At 36.9% G+C, this 19842-nt stretch overlaps 1 protein-coding gene across 1 annotated transcript in view; it reads right to left on the bottom strand.

The window, feature by feature from the left end:
- Positions 1-19331, bottom strand: part of mGluR (metabotropic Glutamate Receptor) — a 375829-nt gene extending 356498 nt beyond the window's left edge. Inside the window, exon 1 of the mRNA XM_089234664.1 lies at positions 19121-19331. The gene's annotated coding sequence lies outside the window, so the exon portion shown is untranslated. The remainder of the gene's footprint in view (positions 1-19120) is intronic.
- Positions 19332-19842: the final 511 nt, after the last annotated feature.

The following is a 19842-nucleotide window of genomic DNA, read 5'->3' as shown; positions in this document are numbered from 1 at the left end:
TTGGTTTGCATTGCTAATCCTGAATTGCTCCTCAGTTCCTTGAACATTAATCATACAATGCTGCACCAGAATTACCCATCCTGAACAGCTCGCCCTACACTGCTGTTCTTTAACCGTTTCCTCTACATTCATTATCCTGCACTTCTGAAGCTCAATAAACATACCTTAAATTATCTTTGAGACCTGAAAGACCTCCTAAATTTAACATGTCACATGTTGTTCATCTGTTTTGATTAGTTACGATTAGTGATGATTACTAGATGTTGTGGCGTGAGTTGGACACTGTGTCATGTTTAGATTGTTGCTGATGCTCTTTTGTTTCATATGATCAAAACACCCATGAACAGCTGCGTGGATTCGTAACTGGAATCATTTTCCCCCCTTCACCAAATAATTGGTGCTTGAAAGATTCTGCAGTAACACTTATGGGGCTGCTGTGACGGACTCATATCGTGAGGACCCGGGTTCGAACCCTACCATCGCCACAGTTGTGGTCAGCTGAAGTTTTTTTTTGCGTCTTCCAACTTTGAGGTGCGGCAGGCTCATCTTCCCCGTTAAAAAAGTCTTGCCAGAGAAAGCAACAGGCCTACAACTATTCAATCATTCAAACACACTTCACTCATGGTTGTTGTCAATAGTTTATAGTCAAATGAAAATTTTCCCAGTTTTTTTTCCCCCCAATCGTGACATTTGGGAAGGATTGGTTCAAGTTCTGCAATACCAGCTGCCACCCATCAAATTTGGTGTAGAGAGGGTTGCAAAGAATGTAGCCATATGCAGGTGTTTTTTTTTAACAACTGGCAGTTGCAAAGATGAATTTTATTTTGGAAAGAGAAAATTCAACTGCCTTTGCAGGGAATCGAACCCACGTCCTTTTACTTTCCTGGTGAACGCACTATACTACAGAGGCAACGAATATCTCCATCTTTCCTTGGGGCTCATGTGCATTGAACGGGACCATACATGGACAGTCGGACACAATTCAGGCCAAAGCTCACAACTGCTGCCACTAGATGGTGACATGCAAGGATGATGTCACTCTCCACTACAATACAAAGGTTTTTTTAATATTTTTTTTTTTGCTTTTGTGGTCTAGGGCATTAGATTCCCCACAAAGGCAGTTGAATTTTCTCTTTCCAAAAAAAAAAAAAAAAAAAAAATGCATCTTCACAACAGCCAGATAGAAAAGAAAAGAAAAACTCGCATGGTAGCCGAGAGTGACGTCATCCTTTCACGAATATAGCCATCACTTGAATCTCCTTCTAAATCAGTTAGAATGGTAAATTAATTCAGAAACTAACTAGGTTCATTCTCAGGAAAAAAGAGGAGTGTTTTTATCAAATGCCTGTCTCCTATATATGGATAATTTTTTTTTTTTTTATATTTTTGTCATATTTTGTTGATATGACCAATATATAATGAAAGACAGATTCTTAATTATTGGGTCTAGTAAACTATCTTAAGAAATATAATACCTGCTATATGGTAACTAAGCTATATATATACTCAATCTAGGTACTGAAGTTATAAAATAGGCTCCCCCACTTTAGTGAGTGCGCAGGTGTAACTATTTATCACTCTGCCAACATCATTTCACACATTCATTCCTCTGAATACAAGAAATTTGAAAGATTCTAAAACTAAGTGAAATTTATCTGAATATCTTTACATAAATTTGTCTTTTTCATCTTTTAGTCACCTGCAATTTCTATATTATTCTTTTAAATTATTGGATGAGTAATGGTAAAATTCTGAAAATAGTTTGCTACACATATCGGCATCTATCTATTGTACACAATGAATTACTGTGTGGTGTCAGAAAAAATTACATTATGCACTTACACTAATAATGTTATAGAGCCTCAGTGTCTTTATATTTTTAAGAAAAGTTTGTGTTTCATTTTTACTCGTCATTGCTTATTTGTTTACTTTTTAGATGAGGAGAGAAAGCTTGGTTCGGAGGATACTAGCTACAGATAAATGTATTTATTAAATGGAATCAATGTGTGAATTTTATTGGTGATTATCTATCCTAATGTGGTGATGTTTTTATACATTTATTAGGATTTTAAGATTAGCTTGTTATTGGCCATTATATATATATATATAATCTGTGTGTGTGTGTGTGTATATATGTATATATATATGTATATGTGTATATATATATATGTGTATATATATATATATATATATATATATACACTAGGGGGGCTCTGCCCCCCTGCCGCCTTTGGCGGCCAACCCCCCCCCCCCCCACTTCTCTCCCGGACATATCTTGTTTATTTCGTCCCACTTCATCAGCGTGCTATGGAAAAGGGGAAAGGGACGTGTGAAAGCACCAGCCTACTGAAAAAGCGAATTTTAATGAAAATAATAATAAAGCAACAAAAAACAAATGAGATTCATCAAGTATCCCCAGAAAACTTCCCCATGGGGGTCCCCAGATTCAATTCGCTGAATTTCAGTGGGGCCCCACACTGGATATATCTTGGGCTACCGATGTGTTGCAAATTTTACAATGTTAAACCACAAAAATCAATGAGATACATTCAGGGGCACCGAATTACAACCTACCAACATTTCCATGAAGCCCTGACCTGCAAGCTTGTCGGACACCCCCCTGTGAGAATTTTTCATTTTTATCAATTTTACAACGAATAAAATCCAGGGCCCCACATACAGTAGCGGGGACACAATACGCAGATTTTTAGTGGGGCCCCAGACTGGCTATATCTCGGGTTTCGGCTGTGGCAAATTCTACAACAGAAAAGAATGAGATTCATCCAGGGCCCCCAAAATGAAACCCGTAAACATGGTCCCCGACTTGGAAGCTTGTCGGTCATACCCCGGAGCGAGTGCCATGAAAAATTCCATTTGTATTCGTTTTACCAATGAATAAAATCCAGGGCCCCCAACCAATTACCCGGGACACAAATTCGCATACTTTTGGTGGGGCCCCAGACTGGCTTTATCTCGGGCTTCGGCTGTTGCAAATTCTACAACAGAAAAGAATGAGATTCATCCAGGGCCCCCAAAATGAAACCTGTAAACATAGGGCCCCCGACTTGGAAGCTTGTCGGTCATCCCCCGGAGCGAGTGCCATGAAAAATTTTCATTTGTATTCGTTTTACGAACGAATAAAATCCAGGGCCCCCAAACAATTACCCGGGACACCAATTCGCATACTTTTGGTGGGGCCCCAGACTGGCTTTATCTCGGGCTTCCGCTGTTGCGAATTCTACAACAGAAAAGAATGAGATTCGTCCAGGGCCCCCAAAATGAAACCCGTAAACATGGTCCCCGACTTGGAAGCTTGTCGGTCATCCCCCGGAGCGAGTGCCATGAAAAATGTCCATTTGTATTCGTTTTGCCAACGAATAAAATCCAGGGCCCCCAACCAATTACCCGGGACACCAATTCGCATACTTTTGGTGGGGCCCCAGACTGGCTTTATCTCGGTCTTCCGCTGTTGCGAATTCTACAACAGAAAAGAATGAGATTCGTCCAGGGCCCCAAAATGAAACCTGTAAACATGGGGCCCCCGACTTGGAAGCTTGTCGGTCATCCCCCGGTGCGAGTGCTATGAAAAATTTTCATTTGTATTCGTTTTACCAACAAATAAAATCCAGGGCACCCAAAATGAAACCTGTAAACATGGGGCCCCGACTTGGAAGCTTGTCGGCCATCCCACGGAGCGAGTACCATGAAAAATTTTCATTTGTATTCGTTTTACCAACGAATAAAATCCAGGACCCCCCAACCAATTACCCGGGACACCAATTCGCATACTTTTGGTGGGGCCCCAGACTGGATATATCTTTTGCTTCCGCTATCGAAATTTTTCAACGTTAAAGCAGCAAGAAAACAATGAGATCCATCAAGGGCCCCTGGAAATGAAAACTTTTTACTTATACCTGAAATCTTCCCCGGGTACCCCGACCCTGTGTTGGGAGCACTGCTGTTGTGTGTGTATATTACACATATATATACCTCTCGGCATGGACCTCCCCCCCCCACAAAGGAAGGGCTGACAGGGGCCACAACGATTCTTTTCACTTTTTGATTTTTCACACTATAAATTAATCACAGGGGGGCCCCTGAAAAGCTGGTTTGGGGGCTCGAAATCTAAATTCCAGCCTAAGGGCTCTGCTGTAGGATGTAGGAGCCTCTTGGTACATGCACATAACATGGTCCCGATGGGTCAAATGGGTCCCGATATGTGAATATCGACCCAATATCGATATATGATATATGATATCATATCGATATATGAATGTGAATATCGATATATCAATCGAACCCACTTCCGTAACAGAGTTTCCGTCACTCGGTTGCTTAGCAACAGGCCCTTTTCGAGTTTGTTTGTGATTTTATATTATAGAATAGATATATACACATATATACATATATACATATATATACACATATATACATATATACATATATACACATATATACATATATACACATATATACAGGCCATGGTCTCGCTAGACCATGGCCTAATAACCCGGAAACCGGTTGCAAGTCATTTATATTTCTATTATTTAAGCATATTTTTTTGTAATTCCCAAAATTTACTGGTACTCTAAAGCAGCGTAATAATTGATTTCATGGTGTAGAAAAATATGTGAAATTGTGAATGATATTTGTAAAATCTTGCTTTCATCAGTTATGTACATTATGTTTCAATTTTTTTTTAATAAATAAATTTATTCACTCATTGAGCTCGTCAATTTACATTATTGAACCTGTGTGCGCTATTCAGAATTTGTAATTTATTGAAGAAAATTCTGATAAAATAAATGCTCCTAAAATATTTAAGAATGTTTTCACTAAATTTCCAATATCTAGAGGCAGTAGTTTATCAAATCCTTAACTTCACACAATCATTTAATATCCAGAAGAAATTTTCTTAATGTAATCTAAATTGACTATATATATTTTTGTATGCCACTTTTATCCGGAAACTAAGGATCGGGGTAAGGGATATATAGGAATATTTTATTTTCACCAAAAAACTGAAAAAAAGTGAAGAATTATTTTTTTTTTTTTGCTATATACTTTTGTGTTTAAGATTAATTACTTGATCGTCATCACACGAACTGTTACGAATTCAACCTGTTGTTTACCAATAATTTCGTGAAACATGGTTTATTTCCCATAGTAAATCCGTTCCTTGAAATTCCTCGTTTCTCCCACAAATTGAATTTTCCATACGCTTTTGCCAAGCATTTTTAGCGCGCGGGGAATTCTGTTAGGTTGCTATGCCAGATTTACCGACGCGATTTTTTTTCCCCTCTGTTTGGCGGTCATTTCCGAAGCGACGATTTCGTGCAGCAACCCTTCGGCGAGGAGAATGCTTGATGGTTCCGCTCGTATATGAAGGCGTCTTAGTTATATCCGGGCTCGACTGTTCATGCATGACATCACCAATTCAAAAAAAAAAAGAGACACAAAAATGAATATCTTCATCTCGCCGGCACGCCCCTAGAAGCCACGGAGCACTCTTTGAAAAGCCCTATCATATCACATAACTGGAAATATAAAATTTATAAAAGATTTTTGTCAAATTTTATAAAAGAAATTTTATTAAACTTTTATAGTGTAATACCGGCCTTATTCACTTTATTTTTAGTTCACTTATTCTATTTTCATTGATATTATTTTTTTAAATTTAAACCTATTTTTAGTTTTTCATTATGTCACTTTATTCATGCTTTTATTTTATTTTATCACTTTTATTCAATTTCATTTTTTATTCACTTCAAACACTTGAAAATGTATTTATTTCACTCTATTTTTTATTTTATCCAACTTATTCCCTATTTTACTTTATTAATTATTCAAACTTTTATTCAAAAATTTTAATTTTTTCTTTGTGATTTTTTTTATGATAATTTTTTCTATTTGATTTTTATTACCTTTGTGTAAACATTTTATTTTCTTTATTATTTCATCTATATCGTTTTTCATTATCTTTGTTATTTTATTTGTATTATATTTTTAATCATTCAATTTTTGTTTATTGTATTATTCTTTTTCTATTCACTTGAAATCTATCTATCTATCTATCTATATATATAAAATTGATTTTCTGTCTGTCTGTCTGTGTGTGTGTATGTATGTTCTCTATACAAATCTACAATTTTAGATGGATCGTCACCAAATTTTGCATATATACCAAATGGGACCCGACTTGAACGATAGGCTACTTTAATATTTCGTCAGAGTACGGCAGATGCCCCAAATGGGCAAAAAACTGTCGGACAACAATGGTTTTTGGGCCTCAACAATCACTTTCCGAACGTTTACTTTGGTTACCGTTGTTCCCTGGCAGTGCATTTCAGACGTGTTTATGCCTTTAGAATGGTTTGTCACTTCTTTAACACTGCCAGTATATTTACAATAGTTTATGCCTTTATAATGGTTTGCCACTTTTTCAATACTCTCAGTAATGAGGCTTTTTGAATAGACGTCATAATCATCTTCAGCATCGTTTTGAGGGTCAGGAAAAGGGTGATCCTCATAGAAATCAGTGTTATAATTGCCGATTCTACTGTATAAGTGCGAAATTTGGTGGGGTTATCCGCCACATCAATAATTTAAAAAAATGTATTGAATTCTCAATTTTTGAAATATTGAGTTCGCTTAGAGATATACGAAGCCCAGAAAATTAAATACGAAGTGATTAGCCGGATCTACTTTTGAGTTGGATATTCATGCAATAACATTGATTTCAACTTTTCATTTATATCTTCTCAAGCATGAAAATCAATGTTTTATTATTCAACTGCATAAATTCATATAGTTTAGGCTGTTTTAAAATTAATTATGGGCCCATAAAGTACATCGGAGAAATTCCACAGCTTTAACTAAGCATTTTTGGAGGCTGGAATAGGCAGATGGATAACTTGAAGTTCAAAAAGGGACGGGGGGGGGGGGAGAAATCGAACTACCTAGCTCCCTTGAAAAAAGGAAAAAAATGTTTATTTCTACGTTTCTTTAAATCTAGATTTGTTTATTTCATGAGTCGCGCAGGAAGTCGCCATATTGGTTAACTTGAACACGGTTTGCATGTCCCTCAAAGAAAGAGGGATATATCACGTGATCCAAAAAGCCTCATTGAAGAAAACCCGGGCAACGCCGGGTAATATAGCTAGTTCTTTATATTTGTCGTTTAAAAGTTTTTTATTTCTTAAATAAAATGTGATAACCTTCATGCGTAATTCAAAAAATGAGACAGACTACAAGTTTATTCAGTTCAAATATTTATTCATATCAAGACATCGATCGCATGCTCGATAAGTTAATACATTTGTTAGGAATTTAAATTAATTCCTTTTATCGTCGGTGTGTTATTTACAAAATCACGAATGTCATAAATTGTATTACATCTTGTGAAAAAAACACCATCACTAAGAGGTTGGGAACGATAACAGTTTCCTCTAAATTTGAAGCCGGGGTCGTTGTACACAGTCAATGCAAGGCTAGATAAAGTGTGATAATTCTGTGGTGTTTGGTCAGAACATATCTCCAAAAAATTTCTTTTTTACCAAGTAGTAAGTCTTGCTAATTATAACTAATTAGAAGTGAGATAAATGCACAAATACGTGTGTACGGCTAAACAACCGCATGATATTTTCATTTGTATTTGTGTGTTTGCTTTATTTCTGAATTTGAAATGAGAGAGAGAGAGAGAAAATGCTTATATTTCGAAAATGTGATTGTGGAGTTATCATGTTCTGATCAACACCACAGAATTACTTATATATATACCATTTTTAGTGTATTTTCAGAAAGGGGGCAACGGTCCCCCTGACCCCCCTCCAAATGACGGGCCTGCCCCATGGCCCCCACATCCTGAAGCAGGGTCCCTAGGCTGGGATCTTTTACCGGCCCCCGACCATACTTTCACGGGGCCCCCTTTTTATGATGGATTTATAACGTGAAAAAAAAAATTATCAAAATCCTCCCGGGCCCCAGGGCTGGAGCCTTGTCAGCCCACCCCTTGTGGGGGCCATGGCCTGCACGTCCTCTTCCGTTCAGGAGGTCGCAACCTCCTGAAAGAAATTTTTGGCTACGGACCTAATAGTTAGGTGCCATGAGAGTGATAATTTTTTTTTTGTCGGTTTCCAAACCCTTAGTTTTAGGTTATTTCCAATTTTTCTGTTATTTCACTGCTCAAAACAATTAGGGGAGCACATGGTTTTAACAAAATTACGCAAAGATGTATACCGATAAGTAACATAAAATGAATCATCCATAATTTAAAACCTAGCAGGAAACGGAAGAAGAAGACTTCATATGCAAATCAAAGTTCATGACGTCAAAAACCAGAAAAAAGAGATAAGGGCAGAAATCGGGATGTTGCAGAAACGTCTGTTTTACTGCCGTAACTGTGAAATTCGATTGCGCAGTACTTTTTTTTTGAGGCAAGGTGACTTGAGGATGTCTCAACAACGTGATTTACCGGAATCCATGGCATGGCGTGTTATAGGCAGACTGGAATCCGGGCAAACACAACGTAGTGTCGCGGACGCTGTTGGAGTCGCCAGAAGTGTTGTTGCAAGGCTGTGGAATCGATTCCAAGAAACAGGAAATGTTAGAAGTCGACCAGGGCAAGGTCGGCCACGCGCCACTACAGCAACTGATGACCGGTATATACGGTTAACAGCCCGTCGAAACAGAACAGAGAATGCTACGCAGCTGCAAAGACGGTTGCTCTTGGCAACAGGACGAAGGGTGTCCAGCCAAACAGTACGTAATCGGCTTCATGAGGGAGGGCTCTATGCACGTAGGCCAATGCTCTGCATTCTGTTGACCCCACGCCACCGGGCGGCCCGAAGAAGATGGGCTGCTGAACATCGAGATTGGGAGCAACATGATGGGAGCCAAGTGCTGTTTACAGACGAGGTCCCGATTCAGTCTGGAGTGTGACACCCGACGTGTTCTGGTATGGAGGGACAGGGGCACTCGAAATAACCCCGCATTCGTTCGTGAAAGGTCACAATACAGACGAGCTGGTTGGATGGTATGGGGTGGAATCAGCATAGGCGGACGTACGGACCTGCATATCATTCGGAATGACACTTTGACGGCCCGAAGGTATGCAGACGAGATACTGCGACCTCATGTCATCCCTTACGCTGGAGCCATTGGAGGTTTCTTTTTTTTCCAGGATGATAATGCCCGACCACATAGAGCTCGTCTGGTGGAGAACATGCTTGAAGCTGAAACAATACAGCGTATGGAATGGCCAGCGTGCTCTCCTGACCTGAATCCTCATTGCTGCGCGACCAAGGCCGCCTGTTACTGTCCGAGACTTGCAGATTGCACTTCTTGAGGAGTGGAACAGTATTCCCCAAAGTCTGATCGATAACCTCATCGCATCCATGGCAAACAGGTGTGCAGCAGTCTTAGCTGTTCGAGGAGACCACACGCCCTATTAAAACTCATGCATCATGTCTAAACAGTACTTTTTTTTATCGTTTACATGTAACCAAATTGTTGCCCTAAATCATCTTTTCATGTTTTTTCTATATTTTCAAAGAATTAAAGCTTAATTCCAAATTTTTTTACGTCTTTTTTTCTGTATTGCGCATTGATACGCGTGTACCATCCATTGTATGCCAATACGTGGCTGTCTCGCACGGTTTTCTTCACTTGTTTGCATGCTCCCCTAATTGTTTTGAGCAGTGTATAAAAATACTCTTTCCTCAATGTCTATTTCAAGTATTTTTCCTCTATTTTTGCCTGCCTGTTTTGCATGAATCATAAAAATTATGCAGGCTTATTACTGTCCTGAAGCCTTTGATTTTAATTCTTAAACAAGTGAATAATTGTTTTCAACATATGTACAGTATTTAATTCGTAAGAGCTTTTGTCGGGGATTTACTTTTGCCGATAGCTATCCATATACACAAAAACTTGTACCAAAACCCGGATTGGTGATAAGAATCTTTGGAACAGCTTGAATATAAGGAACACGCTAACTTGGCGACTTTTTTCCGACGATAAGTCGCCAGCACCGGCACGTTGTGTTGTTCTGCGTAGCAGTTGCCTGCTGGGTTGTCGGTGGTCTAGAATGTTCTTTCTGATAAAAAATAGTCAGATGGCGCTGATTGTTGTTTTCCTTTGTTCCTAGCGCGTTTTTTGAAACTTCCAACTGCCATTTTGTCGCATATAATTGATTCTCTCCCCCTTTCTTTTCTTCCGAATGACGTCACCCCATAGCCGCGGCACTTAGAAAACCGTTGATAGATGAGATCTTTTTTCGTGATTGAGAGCATGATTTTCACAATGTAGTGTGGATCGGATTAATTATTGGATACATCGCGCCGAAAAAAAATCGCGAAACGTGAATTTAAAAAAATATTTTTTCTCTCCCCTTCTTTCTATACTCCAAAATTCGCCGCCCCTCTGAATTTGTCCCCCTGGGCTATAACCCGCTTAGCCCCCTGTAAATACACTACTGACCGTAGGTCTCAAGAGCAGAGGAGCCTCAGAAAAATAAGTAGCTGAGTTGTTCCAGAATTCGCCAGGTACGGCCTCAGAAAAATCACTTGGCCCGTTGCCCATGACGCTCTTAAGACTGCCTTGACTGAGTGGCTTTAAAGACTGGATTGTCATGGAAAAAACTTTTTCTCAACGTGCAACTTAAGGCCATCACCGACTGGTGAATGCTCGGGCGGAACGGAAAGTCTCCAGACTAACTAAAAAAAAAAAGAGCATTGGTAACAGTGCAGCATATAAGCTCGACTCAAAGGATATCTGAACGCACGGTTCATCGGACACTACATCGCAAAGGATACGGAAGTTGAAAGCCTGTTACGGTGGTAATAAACTCAGTATATCCGCTTTTTTTTCTCAGAAATAGAAACCAATGATTTTGGAATTAAAATCATTAAATTAAAAAAAAAAAGAAGTTCTATAACCCCTTCACGATGTGCTTGAGGCAACAAATCTCTATTGAACGAATCAGCGATAAATCTCGTAACCTTGTCTTAACTATAACAGCACGTTACAGGAAGTAGGGGAAAGAAAAAAGTAGAGCTAAAATAACTAGAAAAATAAAACATATAGTAGCTATGTAGATAAAAGAGTATACAAGTAGATTTCTCTTTTCATCCTCCCCTTACGTGTTCACTTTAGCTCTTACATGTATACAGTGCACCTCTGATAACGAAGATAATGCGTTCCAAAATCACGTTCGTGGCCAAAATCTTCGTAAGTCGATTTCCCATAGGTTTCTATGTAAAATCGTTTAATTCGTATTAATTACAGGTATTGCCCAAAATTTGAAAGTTTTACAAAACACCTATAAAGAAGATGAAAACTGATCGAGAGCTGAAATGAACAGCTTCAAAATTGGACAAATGAGAATTTACGAATTTAAAGGAAGATGATATACAGATCTTTTTATATTACACTATGCACACAACCAACATCATCAGGTTTAGTGTACAAAAGCTGTTGTTGTAGCTGGGTAAATCATTCGATCATTTTTGTCGCACCACGGTCATTTTCTGCACACGAGGGCTAATTAGACCGGGACCTACAATTTATCACCGATTCCGAACGGCAGGCTTGTTTTTTATACATCGAAAGGTTGGTGCGCTAACCCCTCGATGGGGGACTCCCTGCGGTAGCAATTTTTTCTGCGGTCGTGTCGTCGTTTCTGTTGTACCCCTGTGCAGGAAAGTTTTCTGACAAGGACGAACCGGGTATCGAACTTGGGACACCTCTAAACATCCTTTGGTACTTTAGGCGAGTATCTTATCGACCTGGGCTACCGCGCCCGTAGCTGGGTAAAACAACCCAGTAGAGTTCGTTGGTGCCCCCATATATTTATGATTTATTCAGCTCATTTCTGTGTTTGATATCTGCAGGTAGAAAATATAAACTCCTAGAATGTGAAGTTCGATGGTGAGTCAGAAAGAACGTGTGCTCTGAAAATATTTTCTCCCTTTTTTAATACATTTTCTATTAGTCGAATCTCTCATTTTACATAAAATGATTCAAAAACATGAAGATAAGTGAGGGTGCATCTTCGTTAACCAATAAATTCATAAGCCGAAGTATCATTGTTTTGTAGATAGATATATTATATGTGGGGGAAAAATCACTAACAGGAGTACAGAAAAAACGGTAAGAAAAAAAACAACTTTGGTTCATACACGATGGTGAGGAGAGAGGAATGAAACACAGAGACTGGGTTGAATTTATTCCATTGATGTTAGGACAAAATATTTCGTCCGTAATCGAAAAAAATATTTCAAAAAGTTTCAGTTATACGATTTTCGCATTTATACGATGTTTTGACCAACTCAACGCTCAAAAACCTCGTTTCTGCAACGTGTCGTATAAATAAGGTTCTATTATATTCAGCCTAAGGGTAGGCCCCCGACATTTTGAATAAATATATACGCCTAGAACCTTATTGTATGTTTTTTACTTAATGTTTATCTCAGGGGTGGCCAACAGCTGGGCCGGGACAAGATCAAAAACTATAATATTTTTACATTAGTTTCGAATGACGAAATTGTGGCTAATGTAGAAAAGAATATATTTCTGATTTGACAAAAAAAATTTGTATTTTCAACACACAAACGAAAAAATATCTTAAATACACAGGTCACATGATCAATTTCCAGAACCTTCTGTGAGTTATGGAACTAGAAGTAGCAGATTTTCTTGCGCAATCATCAGAGGTCATTGATGATCTCGACGTGATGTTTCGACGAGCAAAATATCCCTAAAACACTTCTTTTTTTTCAAAAAATAAAGTTTTTTCTCGATAAAAATTCAAAACTAATGTGGTGTTGCCTATTGATAAAAACATTCAGTCAAGTATTTCGCTGGAATAAAAGCATTGCAAGAAAGTCAAAGAAAACAAAAATTTCAAAATATCAAATTATTAATTTTTTTTTTTTGAAAAACTTTCAACTTTTCATGAAGTAACATTCTCCACTCTAGTTACATAGAGCATTAATATTCATAATTTGCTGAAAGAAAGATGATTAAGATTTTCTTGATGACTAAGAAATTGCAGTCAACAAATACAATACAAATACAACGCCACAACAGGCAAACTGCCCAACGAGGTGGCTGACTTAAGAACATCATGGATCCCCGAGCCATTTTTTGGAGGCCCTACCTACTACTGCTACACCACACATGCACCCCCCCCCCCAACGAATCGGTACATGCGGGAATGTGCGTGTACGTGTAGTGAAACCTGACGTGAAGTTTTTTTGTTTCTCTGTAATGCTTGTTATGTGTAGTGCTGCTATCTGCCACCAGTTTTTCTAACTATGGGTGAAGTGTTATGATTGAATGATTTATCGTTGTAGGACTGTTGCTCTCTGTGGCGAGACTTTTTAACGGGGAGATCGGCTCGCATTTGCGCCTTGAAGTTGGGAACCACAGAAAACCAACATCAGCCGACCACCACTGTGGGGTTCGAACCCGGATCCTCGCATCGCGAGTCCGTCACTATAACCATTCGACCACCACAGTGGCTGAAACTGAAAACAAATACGCGAGGCACATAAAAAAAATTTGGCTGAGCTGCGAACAACTGGGGATTAATCAACTCGAGGATTAAAACCCTCATCCACAAAAATTTCAGGAGATTAAGTTCCCAACGTTTTAAAAATCAGGGAAAAGATCACCAACACCACATTTCTACCGTGAAATGCTTGGGAAAAGTTTGGCAACCATGAAGAAAGCCAAGTCCAAAATCCAGCCATCAGTGGAAATTTTTCTAAGACCGACATAAAGGATCTATTTCATACTGACTTCCCTGAATCTGGTGAGTTGCCGAGAGCCGGATGATGATTCCGACATCACATGATCGAGTTTGTAAAGTCCTGCCTGAAGGATATTATGAAGTGCTACTCAAAAAGGGATAAAAAAAAACAGTCCTGCACAAATTCCTCACTGAAGCCGAGAATATTCTCGTCAGGTTTCTTTGAACTCTTGAACTTTTTCCTTTCTAAAAAGGGTCCCAGAATTGTTTCTTCTCATTATTTTTGGAATTCTGATAATTTTTAATTTCCTGATTTTGACATTATTTCTCATGCACAAATACATACATACTGATGTAAATACGCCTTCCTAGGTTGTTAACTATATACAACTAGTCCATCTGTAATCCCACCATCAGCCCTGAGGGCTAGGCATATTTTCAGTTAATAATTCATTAACTCTATAATGCCCAGCTAGGGGGTATGGGTATGTTTTGGTGGGCTTTTGTCACCAACGGGGAAGAAGATGAAAGCTCTTGTCAGAGGCGGGAACGGAAAAGACAACTGCAACGTCTTATCAATGGGATTTTAAAAGCTGATGTACTAGAATGTTCCTTGAGAATGGACTAAGGGTACTCAATGCATTTTACAAAGAGATAATACTGTGAGGAAAGGGGTGTTTTCAGTATATATATATATATATATATATATATATATCAGGGTTGGGTTTTTGACATGACAAGTGTCATGTCAAAAACCAGTTTGACCACACGACAAAGCCACATGACAAGTGTCAAAAACTGGTTTAAACTGTCAAAAACTGGTTTAAACCGTCAAAAACTGTCGAAAACCGTCAAAAACCTAAATGAATGCCTTTTGATAATGTTTTGAACATAACAGGTGTACAACATGATGAAAAACTTACTTTTTGGCATATTACAATGTTTTATTTTTAAACATTAATTTATTACAATAATTAAAACAAAATATTAATTATAATTTGCACTTTTGAATTTTTCAACATATCTAGTCTAGAACATATAAAATATAATTTTATGGTTTATTTATCTAAGCTACTCATTACCTGTGTTCAATTTGTTAAGGGGATTAGAGCTGCTTATTCAAAATATGTATGATAGGGCATCAGGGTTAGGTTTTTGACCCCAGAAACTAACTCGGTATTAAAACTATCAAAATCTTACTGTCAATGATGTCAAATAGTTTTTGTTAACTTGATAGATATGTTAAATAACAAAATACTTACTTTTATTTAGATTAAAGGGTTTTATATTCAGAATTATAATTACTGAGGAAAAATATATATTTTGATATTTTAAATTTTCTGATCTGCCCAAAATTTTATTCCATATAAAATTTCTGACGCAGCATCTGTTAATGCACTAACTAAACTCATTTATTTTCGCCTGAAAATTTCTTAGATCAGTGTGTATAAATTCACACAGCTTTAAAGAGTATTTTCAACCAAAGCAGAGCTGACAAGACTTGATACCCAAAGCATTTGTTTTGCACGTTTGAATACAGCTTCAATTGGAAAACCATTGCATTATAAATACTAGTAAATGTACCATATCATAGTGCAAAAGTAAGAATAAACCAAGTTTGACATATACAAGCTAGCATTACCAAATTAAATGACATTTTAGTCCTACAATTTAGTATTTTGATCGCTAGATATATTTCAATGTTATGTGCAATAAGAGTATTGTTTTAAGTATCAGTGGTTATCTAGATAATTTAATAATAACAGAAATCAACATTACATACATGATGTAATAAACTTTTTTAAACACTTATCTGTTGTAAAAATAGTACAGCAGACAGTTTATATCAATGCATATATATAAGCAGTTGAAGAAATTTTGGAAGGTCAAGAATCATCTTGAATCAAAGAATGTCGAATCGTTCCACAGTTTTCCATTCAATGTTCATGTTATGCTTTATTCAAATTTTATAAGAAAAAAAAAACATATATTGTCCAAAATAATTCTGTCGGGAGTAGAAAATTATTTTAGAATCTTATTAAATATTTATTCTTTGTATAACATAGTCACTTTAAACATTACATGCAATTAACGTGTGCATTTTCAATGGGAATTTTTATATCGAAAAGCAATATTTGAGGTTTTTGACAGTTTTTGACAAAGGTTTTTGACGGAGGGTTTTTGACGTGACAGTGTCAAAAACCTGCCAACCCTGATATATATATATATATAGACAAATTATCTCCCGAAAATCCATTGAAATGAAAGGGTGAACGTCAATGCAAAGGGTGGCATGAATAAAAACTCATGGAGAAAGGGTGAGGAGAGGGAAAGTGGCCGAAATTGAGACGAGTCCACTTCGAACACAAAAAACTTGGTATTTTCACGACCCTCCCAGGTTTTCTATCTGGGCGTTAAAGAGTTAAGTTGTTCATTAAAAATAGTTCATTCATAATTCATTCTCTAGTTCAATTTATAATTCATTCTCTAGTTCAATTTATAATTCATTCTCTAGTTCAATTTATAATTCATTCTCTAGTTCAATTTATAATTCATTCTCTAGTTCAATTTATAATTCATTCTCTAGTTCAATTTATAATTCATTCTCTAGTTCAATTTATAATTCATTCTCTAGTTCAATTTATAATTCATTCTCTAGTTCAATTTATAATTCATTCTCTAGTTCAATTTATAATTCATTCTCTAGTTCAATTTATAATTCATTACTAATCATTTATAATTAGTATTGAATTAAATTTCAGTTAATAAATCCCTTAAAAATGTTTGCGGTCTCTGATGCCATTGCAAGCAATCAACTGGATACGGCTTATATGCCGGAGTTTTGTTCCTGGTACGGCCCGCGACACTGCGTCTAACAATTATTTCGGCCCTCGAACAGGCAGAAGTTGGCTGCCCCTGATCTCTATCCCATGGCCTCCACATACTAAAGCAGGGCCCCCTAAGCTGGGATCTTTTGGATTGGATTTTGATTACATTTTGAATGGATTTATTAACTGAAATTTAATTAAATACTAATTATAAATAGTTATTAATGAATTATAAATTGAACTAGAATGAATTATGAATGAATTATGAATAAATTATTTTTAATGAACAACTTAATGAATTATTAACTGAAAATATGCCTAGCCCTGAGGGCTGATGGTGGGATTACAGACGGACTGTATAGTTACCAACCTAGAAGATCAAACCCAACTTTCATGGGCCCCTTTATAGGGAATTTGTACCAAGAAAAAAAATATGAGAATCATTTCGCGCCCTGTCAGCCCTACCTTTGTTGGAGGGGGGCATGATCTACACATATAAGATAACATGTTCTAACTGATTTATCATTGCCAAGCCGATACCACTGAAGCTATAAGCATGAAATTTGGTCAGTAGTTTTATTCCATGATATAAAGACAAAAGCCCCGTTCACATGGGAAATAGAAAAAGCGGGTTTAAAACCCGCTTCAAGAATTTTCACCAATGACTGCTCTCAATTTCTTTTCTTATGAAGGAAAAAAGTCGTCAAGCGGGTGCTAGGTGCGGGTGCACTCCCAATCCTACAGTAATATTTGCACATGTGAACGGGACTTAAGAGGGAGTTTTCGAAATTCGATCCCTAAGGATGTCGTATGGGGATTCAAAGGTTACATAGGGAAATTACACCGAGCCGAAATCGCCGAAGCTGCAAATATGAAATTTGGTCAGTAGTTTTATTTCATGACGTAAAGACTCGCTGTAGAGAGATTTACGAAATTCCATCCACAAAAGAGTCACAAGGAGGGTTTAAAGGTTATATAGAGAAATCACGTTAAGCCGAAACCACTGAAGTGAAAAATATGAAATTTCTTGAAATTTGGTTAGTATATTTATTTTGTGATGCAGATACTCACTGAAAAGAGATTTTTCAAAATTCAACCCCTGTGGGGGGGGGTTTCAAAGATTATATACATGGAACAATCACCTTCGAGCCGAAATCACTGAAGCTATAAATATGAAATTTAGTCAGTTGTTTTATTTTATGATGTGAAGACTCACTAAGGAGGGACTTAACAAATTTCCACCTCTAAGAGGATCCTAAGGCGATATAAAAATATCGTAATCTGTCATATACAGTGAAATCTCAATATAACGATACTTTTGGGACCTAGAAAAAACATCCCTGTAGAGCGATTATAGTTGCTTGGCCAGCAGCAACAGAAAATAAAAAAAATTTATGCTTTTGATATTAGCTTCGATTTTCGAAATTGTGGTTAACGTAGAGAAAAACTTATTTCTGATTTGACTAAAACAATTGTATTTTCAACACACAAACACAAAACCTCTTTAAACACACAGGTCACATAATTGATTTTAGGAACCAGTTATGGAAGTAGCAGTAGCAGATTTTCTTGCGCAATCATCGGAGGTCAGTGATGTTAATCTCGAGGAGAAACATTTCCCCAAACGTTTTCCTTTCAAGTTTTTCGATAAAAATTCAAAAGTAATATGCTGCCGTATTTTGGTAAACATAATTCAAGTATTTATTTAGCAAGAAAAAAAAAGCACACTAGAAAAGCATTGCATAAAATTCAGAAGAACAAATTCTAAAATATCAAATTATTTTTCGTTTGATATAAACTAAAATATTGCGTTAGTAATATCCACTCTGGTGAGAGCGCTAACATTTAAAATTTTGCTGAAAGGTAAGAGATGAACAACGTCTTAACAATAATTCAACAATAATTATTTATAATTAGTATTTAATTAAATGAAAATTTTAGTTAAGTTAAATTCCGTCATAATGTTTGAGGCCCGCTGTGCCACAGCAAGCAATCATAATGTGAGTGTGTGCGGCTTATAACCAAAGTGTTGTCCCTTTGTCCCTGGTGCGACCCGCGACACTGCTTCTCACCATTATGTTGGCCCTCGAACAGAAAGAATTTGGTCTCAGCTCTGGTTTATATCTTTCAATCTTTTGTGGCGTTCGTCATGATAGCTGGCTTTTTGGGGTCTTTTCCATCTTAGGCCGGGATTATAGTACAAAAGAGTTTGATAATAGGTCTTTTTTGCAAACTTGAAAAAAAACAACCTATTGGTTACAGTCACTAGAATATATTGTAATTGCTGGAATGTTTTATTCAATTTTTATCCTTTGATAACAAAACCTGTAGATTTTCGAAAGGATCATAAAGTTTTATCTTATTATTTGATTTTAATTTGTTGAGAAAGATAAGTCGTTTTTTCTTCATTTATTGATTTTTACGATTTTTCAAGAATATTTTACGTTCCCTAAATAGCAACTTTGAATTTATCAAAGGGGAAGGATATTTACGAAACACCTTTCAGAGATTCAAACGATTTAAAAAAATTGTTTTTTACCTGAGATTCAGAGCCACCAACCACGATTCTCAAACGAAAAGCCGAGATATCCAAAAACAATTGGCCGAAATAGTAACACTAATTAGGAGGTTTTGATATCATTATTTCTTTAGCTTCGCGAATCCCAACTGCATCTCTCGTCCCTTGGATTTTTTTTTCTTCTTATTTTTTTGCGCAGCCTCCCTAAGAATCCCCGCGCAAGCGCAATCTGTACTCAACAGGAGCAGGAAACAGGCAAGGCGCATGACCAATTGACATTTTTCCATTGTCCTCTTCTTATACTGAAATCACCTCACGGAAAAATGGATGTATCGATTGATCGAGAACTCAGGTAAAATGTCGGACTGAAGATATTTCCTCCCTATTTATTCGAAAGTACTGGTTAAAAAAAAAAATTCATTGTGTATTTAAAATTCTATGTTGGCTTATATGCTTGCTGCCCATAAATCGTATAAATCGTTTTCTCTTCATCCGTAAATGTATTTCTAGAACATAATGAAACCACTTGTATCTGCAAAGAAGAGTGTGTGTGTGTGTGTGTGTGTTTTTTTTTTAAACAAAAATCATTATTTCTACATGCTCCATGACAAGATGTATTGTGCGGATTGAAATACAATATTTTTCTCTGGCAAATAGAGTGTATAAAGTACGAGTAAACATATATATTGAATATAATATGTGAAAAAATTAATAGTGATTATATAACATATGAGAAATTAATA

Source organism: Pholcus phalangioides, unplaced genomic scaffold, assembly GCF_987345545.1.
Source record: "Pholcus phalangioides strain wild (caught in Gottingen) unplaced genomic scaffold, Ppha-v1.0 ptg000008l_1, whole genome shotgun sequence".
Taxonomy (NCBI): domain Eukaryota; kingdom Metazoa; phylum Arthropoda; class Arachnida; order Araneae; family Pholcidae; genus Pholcus; species Pholcus phalangioides.
This window is presented reverse-complemented; position numbering and strand designations above follow the sequence as displayed.